Here is a 13,987-nt window from a genome sequence, read left to right on the forward strand (position 1 = left end):
GCTTATCAATTACCATCATGGGCAAAACAGGCTTTACTTAGGGAAAAATAACCTAACTGATTACCAGTCAAAATAAAAGTGTTTCCCTCTACCTGAATTAATAATTACAAAAAGGCAAACACTAAAGCAACACTATTCCTACCCCCCCTTCCCAGGCTTAACTGCACTCCCAACCCCTCTGCCTGCCTACCCCATTCCCACTTGGTCCCTCGAGGAGCAGCAGCACGTGGACAGGGAGTTGCAGTCAGTCCGTAACAGCTCATCTCTGCCACTCCTTTCTCCTCACGCTTTTCCCTGCTCCAGCACCGGGGCTTCACAGGCTGCAGGGAATACCTGCTCTGGTGCTATGGAACAGCACTTCCTCCATCTTCTAACCTTGGTGTTCCCTCTACCACATCTCTCCTGTTTTCTGCCCTTTCTTAAATGTGCTTTCCCAGAGGCACCACTAGTTTGGCTGAGGGGCTCAGCTGTGCCCTGGTGGGTCGGCTGGAACCAGCTGGAACCGGCCGTGTCCGGCACAGGGCAGCTCCGGCCTCTCCTCACAGAGGTCACCCCTGCAGCCCCCGCTGCCACCACCTGGGCACCTGCATTCTTAATTAAAAAAAAAATAAAATTGGTAACAGTAGAAGTTGCACGAAAACACAGACTTTTTTCACTAGTCTGCTTTCCAGCCTGTAAGCTTTTTCTTTTCTAAAGGTCTGGTATCTTCTGTGAAAAGTCCTTCAGGCATTTAAAAAAAAAATCCCCACAAAATCTTATCTGATCTCCTGAGTTTTCATCAGTTTCACAGTCCATGTGGACCTTAACCAATCATAGCTTGTTGCCTAATGGTGTTAATGGTAATTCATTTCTTCTTTTAATTAAACACAGATGTAGATCTAAAATTTAAGAAAATAGGAAAAGCTGTATTCCCTTGCCAAGCTCATAATTTCCTTTTTCTACCACACTGCAGGGTCATTGACAGTACCCCAGAGTCTACCACAGATGCACATTAATTACCCGTTCTCTAATTACTAGGGTACCAGTATAACTGTTCAACCATTCATTAAGCTTTCTTCTCAACTTTTCAAAGCCCCAGAGACGTGTGCAAGAAGTGCACAACTTGGCAATGTTAATTGAACCCTATTAACTCATAAAATGTCCAAAAAGTGTAACTATTGATAAAAAGTCCTTTTTCATTTTGTCCACTAAGCCCACAACATATAAATGATCATTTTTGGTGCAATCTATTTGGACATCCAACAATGCAGCTGCTCACAGATTGTTAATTATTGGGCATACATGAAGACGATTAGGGAAGAGTCCTGGCTGTTAAATTACCAATCTAATTCCCCATTAAAGACATGCATGGAGGCAGTTAGCTATATAAGCAAATCTAAATAAGATGATTATCTAGAAAGCTAGAATATTAACATGATGAGGCTTGTGAAATAAATAGTTATCAACAACCAGGGGAAAAAAAATTAAAATCTTAAACTGTTCCGTAATTTATTTATTTCAGGATAATGCCTTAAAACATTTTTGCCAACATCACACAGTATTTAATATGACTGAAGGAAGCGTTATGACATGAACGAACCAGTCACAAAGAATGAAGTCTTGCTGTTAAGTATCTGTATTTTTCCTGTATCTGCTACACCTTTGATTTTTAAGATTCACTTGCTGTAAAGATGCCACATTTAACCGTTTCCCATTTTTAACAGACTCGTGAGATGTCGTGATGATTCTCATTTGCTCTGGTTTTGGTTTCACATGCTCTGCACCAGCAGCTTCAAAGTGTATCTTTTCTTCTACCTTACTGGTATAGGAACCATTATTACCTACTAATACAGTTAGTATTTCTTGATAAATATAAAAGTTCCTTCATTAATAATGGCTTGTAATCTGCATGTTGTTTTTCCAGAAGACAGAATCCACTGATGGATTCTCAGCATTTCTTAGCAAATTCCCTGTCTTACTCTAAGTAATCATGTGTCTTTTCAAAGCCCTTCTCAATATATTCAGCAGGATTAATTATGTACCTAAGTGACTGTTCAGTACAGCAGCAATTAAGACCCGGTGTTGTTACTACGGATGTATGGAATAGTCCATAAAACTTTATAGTTACTTCTTTCTATTCGTTATGTTACCTATGGCAAAGTAGTCAGTAACTCTTTTCTTGTACTTAGTTGATCTATTAGTGTATTTTTAAAGCTTTGTAGAATCCCAAGCAAGGAAAATTTAGCCCTAAACACTCTGGTTCACACAATTAAGTTGAATAGTGAGCCATTTGAAATACATGTATGAATACTCTGTCTTTATAGTAAAATTAACTGTTGAATAATTGTCATTAAAATAGATGTCACATCTTTGTCAAATTAGTGTAAGTTGTTTGCTAGAACTTACTTTTCTAATAGGCGTGAAGCTAAGCTATAAAACACTCTTTACAATAGGTACTCATGCTAGTTTGTTGTAAATAAATGATTTTTGCAGTCTGTAACAATTAGCTCAATATAGAAATCCGTAGAAAATGTGTGAATTACCATTTAAAAGAGGTATAGAAAATATAAAGGGAGGTTCTCCTCCTTGTAGAGTATTTTTGGATACCGGACCACCATGTTGCATCAAAAGAACATCAGCTGAACAATTACTTCGTGCTAATCAATAAAACAGATTTAACTCCATACAGATGATTCTGCTTAAATAAGCATGTGATGCTTACTGCAATTAATCAGGGAAAAAAAGAGAAGACAATGTATGTTGATTGATCCTGTCTAAACTCATCCAGAAGAACCTCAGCTATCTTTTGCATTTCGCAACGGTAAAAGAAATGTGCCAGTAAATTGCGTAGTCTTGTCTCTGGTCTGTAACGTTTCTTCTTTCTTGATTCGGGGATTTTTTTTTGTATTTTTTTTCCTGATCAGTTAGATCAGGATTACACTTGATTACACTTAAGTGTAATCATACTGCCTTTATTAGACTTTTGCCTGGTTTGATTATTTGAGTACTACAATTATTACACCTCTTTCCTGTCAGGATGAATTTCCTTTGCCCTCCACAGTGAAAAAAAAATAAATCAGGGAATTAATTACACATATTTAATGCCTCAAAAAAGCCCTAGTAACAGTCAAAGTGCGGAGATAACAAAAAATAGCAAATAAAATTACACGTAGTACCAGGCACGATCACAAAAACGGCACACCAGAAGATTTCCTATCCGCACTCTAGGCAACACTAGAGTTTCCATGGAAGATAACTCTGTAGGCAGCGTAGGTGTAGAACAGCTTTTGGGGACTACGCTGACTTTTGGAGTAGATCCACCGAAGGTCCCGGCAATACCAGCCTGCCGTGTTCCCGCCTGCCAGCGCGACCTCCGCCTGAAGCCGGGCTGCAAACCGCCCTGCGCAGCCGGCTGGGTGTGTCCGCGTAGCCCCGCGGGCTCTGGCGGCCGGGCGGGCGGCCCGGGCCACAGCCTGCTCAGCGGGGCCGCGCCCGTCCCCGCCCCGCACCGGCCCCCTGGACCGGCCCCCTGCCCGCGGGCGCTGCTTGCGGCCGAGGCCCTGGTGCTCGGAGCCCGCCGGAGCAACGGCCCCGCCGCCTGGCAGCCCGGCCTGCGTTCAGCCGTGCCCTCTGAGCCGGGCCCAGGCCCAGGCCCAGGCCCAGACCTGCCGGCTGACTTCCCGGCCTAGCCTCGGCCCGTTCCCAGGGAGGTTCCAGATGCCCGGGGGCTGCCCCTGCTTCCCTCCTGCCTGGGGCGGTGGGAGAGGCCCTGGCTGCGAGGCCCAGGCCTGCCCCCCTCCGTGGAAAGCCCCTGCCGCTGCCGGCCGCGAGGGAGCTGCCGACCCTGGCGGAAACTGGACGGCAAGTACCTTCTACCCGTTTGGAAATAGAGTGAGGAACGACGTCCAAGGTCCACTTGCTAAAAGTAGTTAGGGCCTCTGGTAATTCAGTACCATATACTGTTTCTCATTTGGCATACTTTGTGCATACTGCTGTTAAAATATGGGAGTATTGTAACTTTGTGAAGACCTGATAGCTGAAATGTATGGGAGATTTGCTTCGGAAGTAATTACTTTCACAGTGCATATTGTATTTATGTTGGAGGCGATATATTTTTCCATTTGTGTCTGGCAGCAAACTTCTTTAAGTTGGCTTAATAATACTGGGCTCTTCAGAAATATTTAAGTGCGTGAAAGAGCGCATCTTTTTCAAGGATAAGAGACAAAGTAAAATGAATGTTAGCTTGTCTACTGGTAATTTGAAGCGAAACATTAAAATAAGGTTTATAACCCACCGTCCAGTATTGTGTTTCTTTGTGCAGTCTACCTATGTGATAGACGGTGTGTTAATTCTGTTTTAATAGGACTGCCACTGAGCACAGCAAGTTTAAAAGATTGTTTGAACCTAAAATTAGGAGGGAATAGAAAGATGGCAAGAAGGAAGGGAAGACTTATTTAATATCTTACATTTCTGATTAATGATGCAGTGGACTATATCATACGACTATGGATGTTTTGATGTGAAAATCATCTTTTGATTGGATATTTAGATGAGCTGTGTTCTTTATTATTCTTATTAAATTATAGTTGTGTATATCACTTTATGTATTAACATCTTGTACAAGGACTTCATTTGCATTTAATTAGTTTCTCTGTAAAATGATTTCTGGTTTTGAAATTATGCATTTGTACATTACAGAACAATCAAATTATCAGCCTCACTGCCAAAGATCAATTCGGAACTCTGAGAAGTGTGGTGAGGTAGGTTTTCCATCATTAAAATTGCCTACAAATTCTTCAGCGCTGTCAAAATGTCAATGGCTGTTATTTAATTTGTTTATGACTAGCAGGAGTAAATGGGATTGTGTAGTAAAGTGGAATTTTCAAGAAAGTTAATCTTTCTGCAAGTGGAATGTTTTGCTGAAAGTCTAAGAAATCACTGGAAAAAAATTGCCTCCTTACAATGCCTAGCCTTAAGATAGGCACAAAAATGTTACGTGGGTTCTAATTGAAACCTGATGGATTCAAACATCAGTGAAGTTTACCTTTAGTGCACTGGATTGTGAAACAGAAAATGATGAGAAAGAAAGACCTAAGATTTATTTTGTTTCCTGATTCTTTATTTTCATGAGGGCAGTGGTGAGGGTGGCATACTGAAATAGCCAAGTGGACTCCTATCCTTTGTGCGGGGAACACAATTATGTAAACAGAGCTCACTGGAATTCTACAGTGACTGCTTTTCACACATGTATTTCTGTCCAAAGTGCTAAGAAGTAATTTTTAACTATTGAAAATGTTACCATCATATTCCCAACTACCTGCTGTACTGGGGGACAAGAGGAGAACTTCTCTGTGTCTGATTTCAGGAGACACTACAATTTTCTGATTTGTCAGAGAGCTGGAATGCAAGCAGGCCATATTAGAAGTCTGTTGTCAACACAGCTCTGTAAGGTTAAGTATGTCTTCCTTCTCAAGGGAAGAGTTAGAAAGTGTCACTTGTAACAGGCATATCCTGAGCTTCAGTAATCTAAAATAGCTGATACAAATCATTATGTTCACCTGGCTTAGAGCTGTACATGACTGTTAGTGCAAAACATAAACTACTATTAATAACTAGCATGTTTATACTGATTGTAAAATTAAGTAAATGTGAATCTCATATTTCCATGGGAAAGCAAAAAGTTAGAAGAGAAAAACGCTTGCTGCTGCCTTTTTTCCTGGGCAATGGTTACTGCATATCATCATGCAAATCTGGATTTTCAGAGGATTAGGACATTTTTGGCAAACCCCTTTATTATGTCTCAGACATTACTATGACAGCTACTTACGCTGTTTACAGTTATTCATGTTTCTTCGATGCTTAGAAAAGCTTTATGTTTGTGTTCCTATTTGACTTTTTTTTGAAAGTCATTAAGTTTTAGCCATGTTTTGGGCTTGCCTCTGTGGTGGGAGAGTATGAATCTTGTGGATTGACGCTGGCCGGCAGCTAAGCACTCATGCAGCTACTTGCTCACTCCCTGCTTGAGTCCCACCAGAAGCAGAGACAATAGGAAAAAAAAAAGCATGAAAACTCGTGGCTTCAGGTAAAGACAACTTAATAAGTAGAGGAAAGAGGAAAAAAACAAGTGATGCAAAGGCAGTCATATGCCACCTCCCACAAGCAGACCAATGCCCAGCCAGTCTCCAAACAGCAGCCACCTTGGAAACCAAAATCTCACCTTCTTCCTCTTCCCCCATTTTTTATCACTGAGCATAATGTTACATGGCATGGAATATCTCTTTGGTCACTTGGGTCAGCTGTCCCAACTGTGTCACCTCCCAGTTTCTTGTACACTGTCAGTCTACTTGCTGCAGGCCAGGGGGAGTGGGGAGAAGAGAAAGCTTGATGCTGGTGCAACCACTGTTCAGCCATAGCCAAAACACTGGCATGTTATCACCACTGTTCTAGCCACAGATCCAAAATACAGCACCATATGGGCTGCTATGAAGAAAGTTAACTCCATCCTAGCCAGACCCATTAAAATGAATTAAGTTATTTAAATCAGCTGCTGCTGTTAACAAACAGGAAGTCTGAAAAATGAACCTTAATAAACACATGCTACTCTTCTAGAGATTTTTCTTGGGCTGGTGTAACTGCTTTACCATAACAGTAATACAGACTGGGGATCTTTACAATGCATGCTCCAACTCGCCAAGGAGAATTCCAGTGCCGACAGTAAGCCTGATTGCCATTTTTACAAAGAAATATTATCCAGTCCGTCCTGGCATTAACATCACTTGGAAATAGCTTTTGTGGATATACCTGTTTTTAATGTCCCTTTTTCCAATGGTCCTTGGCTACCCCAGTAGAGGATGATGATGTATAACTGTCAGCTTCTGTGCAGGCTCAGACAAGGAGGAATATCAAGCTTGAAAGATTTCAATGTATTTTTAGAAGGTACATTACAGGATCTTTTCCATAGTCAGCTATGTCCTAAATAGAATTTCCTATCAGCAGAGATAAAATGTATGTTTTAGATTTCAAGTCTGTATTTTAATTAAATTTGTATTAAATCAGATTAGGAACTGCTTTAAAAGCTTCTGCAGAAAGATCTTTTAAGTAAAAGTTTTGAGCCAGGTGGCTATCAACCACAGTAAACTAAAAATGCCAAACATAAGAACAAAGTTTATTTTGGAATACATGTCACAGTTTAGAAATGGCGAAGAGAGTTTACAATTGTGTGGACTTCATGAGAGTTGAATTAGCTGCTAGCAGTTAAGTGGGGGAAGGAAATGTACAAAATTTTCCTTTCTAAATTAGTCATACATAGCAGTAGTGCATTTCTATCCTTCTGCTAAACTCAGACCTCAGTGGGGACTGAATGTCTTTGTCTCTTATAAAAACAAAAGCTTAACTCTGAGAGGCAGCAACTCCTGGCTCTCAGCTCTATTGAGATTAGAGATTTGGGAGTTGGGAGCTCAGAATCTGCCCGCAAACCTTAGACTGCTGATAGGGAAACATGCCTTAGATTCTTTTCTCTTGTATGAAGAAATTATTTATTCTTGAGATATGTGTACCAATAACCAAGCACTTAGAAATACAGTGATGCTGGAAATTATTCTCTTATATTTAGGATTTCTTTCAGTGAAGCCGAACTGCATGGGGGATATGAGGAACAAAAGAACTGATTTTACAGGATTTACCTTTCTGTTGATAGACACTGGTGATCATACATGTGGCTCATGTATGTCTTGTGACAGGTAACATGGCCCCACATTTTATCTCCCTTGCCTTTTCAGTGGTTGGTCAGATATTTGGAAAAGAAAATAATTTTCAGTAATGTTTTTACCCCATTTCCTCAATGGAAATGAATGGTGTCACCAAAGTGGAATAAAATTCTTTCTTCTATTAAACATGTTCTAGATTTTAATGCAAGAAGATGCCATTATATTTAACCAGTCTAATTTTCTAAATAACGCAGAACGGGGTTTTGCCTATAATTTCAAGTAGCAAGTTTCTAACTTCTGTTTGATGTTATATGTCTTTCAGAAAAATATTTGCTCCTAATTTGAAGGCTTTTGAGTGGTGGAAAATCGAGCACATCCCTTACTAAGTGGTTTCTTATGGATAATTACCTTTACTATTAAAAGTTATGCCTTATTTATAGCTGGAAATTTATCTAATTTCAGCTTGCAGTCACTCGATATTGTTATGCCTTTGTTTAGTAGATTAAAAAACCTTGCCTTTGAAAAGTTAAATAAATAGAGCTTTTCAAATCTTAAACTCCAGACCTTGAATCAGTCTTGTGAGGCTTGTCTGAACCTTTTCCAATTTTTTTGGAAAACTTTTTGGAGATTTAGGCAGACTAATAGTCTCTCCAGTGTTGTATTCAGAAGAGATATTATCTTCATTTTTCTTCTTATATACATGCATGCTGCAAAGTACCTCTTCTGATGGGATTTATTTGGATTTCTGTTAACTCTTAATGTGACTAATGCTGTTTAGCCTGTGTTTTCGAGTGTCAGCATTATGATACAGGGTGCTTCAACAGCTCTTTGAATTTGAATCACAGCAAACATAGGAACTAATAAGAAAGTCAGGATTAACTTGGGCAACCCAACCAAATTCTAGTTAATTAAATACCTGCAAGCCTACTAGCTCTAATTTTCTTCTTATGTAGGTTGAGTTCATCGTAATGTCTGAGAGCACAGAATTGTGGGTTTTACCTAGCCCATCTATATTTTTGCTTCTATTGCTAACAGGTATTCTAGGATTTACTTCAATCAGTAACAGCACAGTAATTACATAAACTGGCTGCCCTAGTCTGCAAAGGAGGGGGGGAGACAGAGAATGGGAAATACCCTTTTGATAGCTTATCTGGTCACTCAAATAAAGGTAGACCAATCCATCTGCAGAGGGAAAATAACCTTTTCCCACCCCCTGAATTTTAAGCAACGTAGGGAGATAACTCTCCTTTGTAATGTAGCATTGAGTAAAAGAGGTGGTTGTCTCTGCTTCCTATTTCTCCTTTGAATCATCAACAGCCAACAGAACAGGCAACTTGCTGGGCCAGTGGCCTGATCTTCTAGGTCAGCCAAATCACGTATGTTCTCATTCTTAGAACTCCAGTACTATCTTTTTTTAGATTTGCTTGTAATCAAGTCTTTTTCTTTGCCTATTTTCAATGATTTAGGCTTGTCTGAAGAACAGGCAATTGTATACTCCTGTATCTTAAAAAAAATGGTGTATCGATACCAGCCAAATAACTTACAGACATGATACTGCCGACTGTGAAGTGAAGTGAATTGAAGCTACAGTGCACACTTCTGGGAGCTGGGAATTAGCATAGAAGAGACAGATGCAGGCAGATGGCCAGCCGGTTTGCTGGCCAGGAGAGTGCTGCACGATTCCAACTGGGAGTTTCTGCTTAGAGCAGATAGGACCTAGCACATGGAATATGAGGTGTCTCTGAATGTTCATTTTAATTTAAAAGGAGATCCTTTGACCTGGAGTTGCATGAGTTTGCATTGCCTTTTTACAGTTTCTCTGCTGGGTGGGGAAGGGTTTGCAATTACAAAATTGAATGTGACTTCAGCGATATTTTGTCAATGGAATTTTAGTAAAGCTATTGCTGCTTTTACTTTTGAGAAAGAAAATCAGAAAAAATGCTGTAAGTTCTGCATTTGCTGCAAGCGATCTGATGTTGATTAACCCTTTTCTCATGATTATGTCTTGCCCTCTTGGTTTTTAATGGAGAAATGTATGGTCAGAGTGAGGGGATTATATTTCCAAACAAAGTATATGACTTGTAACAATTACTGCAGTGAAGTCACAAGGCTTTTAAAGGGAGATACTGAATTTACTAATGCTGTGGTTTAAGCTGTCTTTGTAGGTGGGAAATCTTTAGTCAATCATATGGTTGTATTTTAGAAGGCTTCCTTTTCAGTTCTTACTTGCCCTTACGAATATTTTTTTCCATGAGCTCAGAAGTTCTCTTACCAAACAATAAGAAAAACTAAAACATTGTTCCTCTAATAGTTCTTCTCACCACCTCTTTGCTGCTTTTAGTGTAAACAGATGACCATATTTGTTAAGACAAGTTGACTTCATCAGAGCATTGGGAAAGATTCTTTAATTGACCACAGACTGTCAAACAATACTACTATGTAAAATCAAGCAAGTGAAAATTGTGGTGATTGCATTTCTCAAAGGAACCCTCACTCTGACAAATCACTGGCAAAAATGCTACAAAACCACTGCCCCTGTGGAGGTAATCCATAAACAAAAACATAGATAGCATACACCTAATGTAATCAAGACTGTTAGACCATAGTCAATATTCTTATCCTTTGGAGACAGGAAATTTCTAAGTAGTGTGGTAAGCAGAATAGATTGTGTTAAGTCTGAGAGGCTGAATGTTGTGCTGTAGCAGAAGTGCATGAACAGCAGAGTGAGTCATCTACAACGTTGACTATATTTAGCAAGCCAGCCTTTCAGTTGCTGTGAAGACTGGAAGCAGTCCTCACATGAGGACACCTCTATCCCTTCACTTGCAGAAGGACCTAAGATAAAGCAGATTGTTATGTAGAACCCAGCCTGTTTAATTCAGCAAAGTGCACTAAGGAATTATGCACTGAAGAGCTATATAGCATACTTCTTTTTTTTTGAAGTGTGATGTGATGCAGCTATGAGCCATTTTGTTGTGAGAAATCTGAAATTTAATTAGAAATTGGTTGAGTGATAAATGAAAAATAATGGACAAAGTGACCATAAAGAGAGTTGTTGGTTTGTTCGATAAATTAACAAATAGGAATCTACATATCTTAGAATAAAGTCTGGTGTCCAAAAGGTGGCAGGTGGCTTTCAGGTGATGTACTGCCTGTTCTGTCTCCAGGAACATGTGGTAAAATTAGTCACATCCAGTGCAGTACTTAGCCATGATAGCAATCAGAACTTCTGGCTTTAATGTGTGGCTTGCTAAGCTGCATTTTGTTCGTGCAGGCTCATGTTGCAGGTCTGTATGGTTTTTAAGTTCTGGAAGCGGTGTTTCTTTGTGCTAGGCAGTGCAATTTTTTTGTGCTGTACTTCCGTTTACTTACACTTCCACAGTTTTATAGGCCAAACAGTAGGAGAAAAAATTCAGCTTGCTGCTGAAATCTGAATGTTATGTGAGAAACTGGGATTCCTTAGGTGGCTTATCCTCTGTTTTTTCAGGAAGATTTTGAATGGAGGAAAGCATTAATCTTTTATCTGCATTCAAGGTGGTAATGGGGGTATTGCAAAAAGAAAAAGGAAAACTTTGTGCAGTAACTGAAGTGTGGCACTTTCCAGTGGCCCAAGAGATAGTTACAGATTGATCTGCAGACAAGCAAATGAAAATGGAGATTCTGGGGCACTTTTATTTTGAGTACAGGTTGGTAGTGCTGTGTAAGATATTTCATGCTGCAGCAGCACTACGTGAACTGAAAAATAGACTTACCTATGTGATCTGTTTAAGAGTTTGAAATTCCCTCCTTACATGATAGAACATGTGGGCTCAGAGGTGTGTGCAAGCATGTATTATGATGGCCATAGCTCTTATTCCCTTTCTAATGGCAGTGATGATATATTAGAATTCAGCTAACAGCTAAATTAATTTCTGTGTACGTGACAATCAGTTTGTGGCCCACATGATTAAAAAGCAGATGGCAATATCCTGTGAGTCCTGAGGTTGGTATGGACTTTGTACTTTATTTTTCGTGGTGCAATAGCATGTTCTGGTTAGAATGCATACTGGGACTAGATAATGGCATAGCAGCTGCTTCTTTGTACTTTCAGGAAGAGAAAGAGGAAAGCTCTCAGAGCACCAGTGATCTAAGGATAATGCTCATTTTGTTTGGGGAAAGGTCAGCATATATATATATATATATATATGAATTTTGGAAAGATAGTTGACCTCTTCAGTATGTGAAGGACCTTCTGCACCTTATTAGAAGAGGCCTGGCAGTGTTGACTGTTACAGGCTGCCAGGTTTGTCATGAACTATGGGTTTACTTGGTATGAAAGTACTAGGGAGAGAAACTCTGGAAGATTGAGCCTAAGACGGTGGACACCGGCTTGCTGTTGAATGTCTTCACATTTTGAAATTCAAAGTATTACCGATACTTGTAGTTTCACAAAGAAGGCAGTCCTTTAACATATTTTAGCAGCATTTGTTGGGTCTTTAGGAGGTAAGCTGGTTCAGCTTTCAGTAGAACATACCAGAACCAAAAGGGTAGGCAATGTGCTTTTGCTACCAGCTTCCAGAGAGCTGGCTCAGGCAGTTAAAATTAATTACATATATAAAAGCTTATGGCTGAACTACTCTAAAGACTAGACAAGTCGAAGCACTTCTTCATTTTTAATGTCTCAGGACAAAGGATCTGTAGTATTATTTTTTTAATTCTCCCCATGTCATGTTTCTATTCATGCAATTAGTGCTTTTTAGTTTGTGAGAAATTAAACAATCAGTGTTTTTTGGCACAGTTGCTCCAAAGATACTGGCATTGTCAGCTGGATCAACCATTGTCAATGGGCTGACGAAGATTTAAGTTTTGCAAGTCCTTCCTGAGTGAGAGGATTTTAATAATGGTTAAGACATCCTACACTGAGTCTTTTCTTATAAGAATGACTCAGTCTGAGGGTGGCAAGCTTCATCTGGAACTATGCAGTTGTGTGGTAGGAATATGCATTATCTTTTAGTGTATCTGGGAAAATACGGATTAGCTCCTAGAAGAAATATATGCTGTGAAATAGTGGGACGGCAGTGGCATGGTGCTGTGCAAGTTCATGCTTATGAACAACACATTGTAGAGCAGCCATTTAGGATAACTTCAGTGTGTCTGGTGAGAACAACCAAAGAAAATAAACTAGTAAAATTAAAGGAGAAAACACGGGAGGATTTTAGGCTGCTTTCATTTGTTGCCAGCCATACTATTTGCTTATCAGAAATACTGCTAAGGTGGATATTGTACTAAGCCACTTGTATTGGAAAGCAATTGTGGATGATATCATGTTACATGAGAAAGCAGAATCTTAATGTGGGTATAGAAGTTCACAGTATCTGATTATACAGGGGCAATTACAATATGCCTCAGAGAAATCATAAGAGTTGGCAGTATTAGTTTTGAAGGGGGAAGAATAACACTTTGGTCAGGTGTTGAACAGCCACATCAAATGATGCATGTCACTTCAAATAAATAATCAGATTCTGTATGGTTGAGTGTGTAAGAACTGGGTTTGAAGGTAAAATATGTGGTAACAAACTTCTGGCCAAAGCCTAGTTCCAGGAAGAAACAACAAGGTGTTAATGGTGAATCTTTTAGAGATGACTTGGCCTTGGATCCAGTGGACCAAGTATGTTCCATCTTTGCCCAAATAATTACGTTCAAGATAAAACATTTCTATGTATTGAGAAGAATATTTGTATATAGTATACATAGCCTCATATGTCATATAAATGTATGTACACTATTAAGTTACGGTCTGCATCTTCATTCCATGTTTACCCTTTGCCCATCTGACTGAATCAGGAGAAAAAGAGGTAGGTGGTTTTTTGTTTGTTTTGTTGTTTGTTTGTTTGTTTTGTTTTTTTTTGTTGTTGTTGAAAGTCTGATTTTATTTAGCAAAACATGCAAGGAAACAAAGCAGATACGGCTTATATGTTTAGTAGTTCTATTCTAGAGATACCATTAACAGACAGGAATAAATGGAATAAGTGATGTCAGATCCTGTTTAGTCTTAACAGATTTGCATAGGTTCTGTAAATGCAGAAGGAACTTTGCTGGAAAGAAACGAAAAACATTAAATACATTAAAAATACAAATTAAAAGTCCAGGCTTCCTAGAAATGTGAATATAAAAATTGTGTAATCCAAAAAGGGGGCCTTAACAAATAGGCATAGCATTTAAACTTTAGGCTCAGAAGCACACTGTGATTGTATGTGGTATAAAAGAAGCATAACAGGAAATCCTGACAGCAAGTTATATAATTTTCACAGCTCTGTGTAGGT

The 13,987-nt window shown here is 39.4% G+C and overlaps 1 long non-coding RNA gene across 1 annotated transcript in view; it reads left to right on the plus strand.

The window, feature by feature from the left end:
- Nucleotides 1–3,494: 3,494 nt before the first annotated feature.
- LOC138685749 (uncharacterized) overlaps nt 3,495–13,987 on the plus strand; it is an 82,729-nt gene continuing 72,236 nt past the window's right edge. The window contains exons 1-2 of the long non-coding RNA XR_011325192.1: nt 3,495–3,870; nt 4,678–4,739. This is a non-coding gene — a long non-coding RNA (uncharacterized lncRNA). The remainder of the gene's footprint in view (nt 3,871–4,677; nt 4,740–13,987) is intronic.

The sequence above is a fragment of the Haliaeetus albicilla genome, chromosome 1, assembly GCF_947461875.1.
Source record: "Haliaeetus albicilla chromosome 1, bHalAlb1.1, whole genome shotgun sequence".
Lineage (NCBI taxonomy): Eukaryota > Metazoa > Chordata > Aves > Accipitriformes > Accipitridae > Haliaeetus > Haliaeetus albicilla.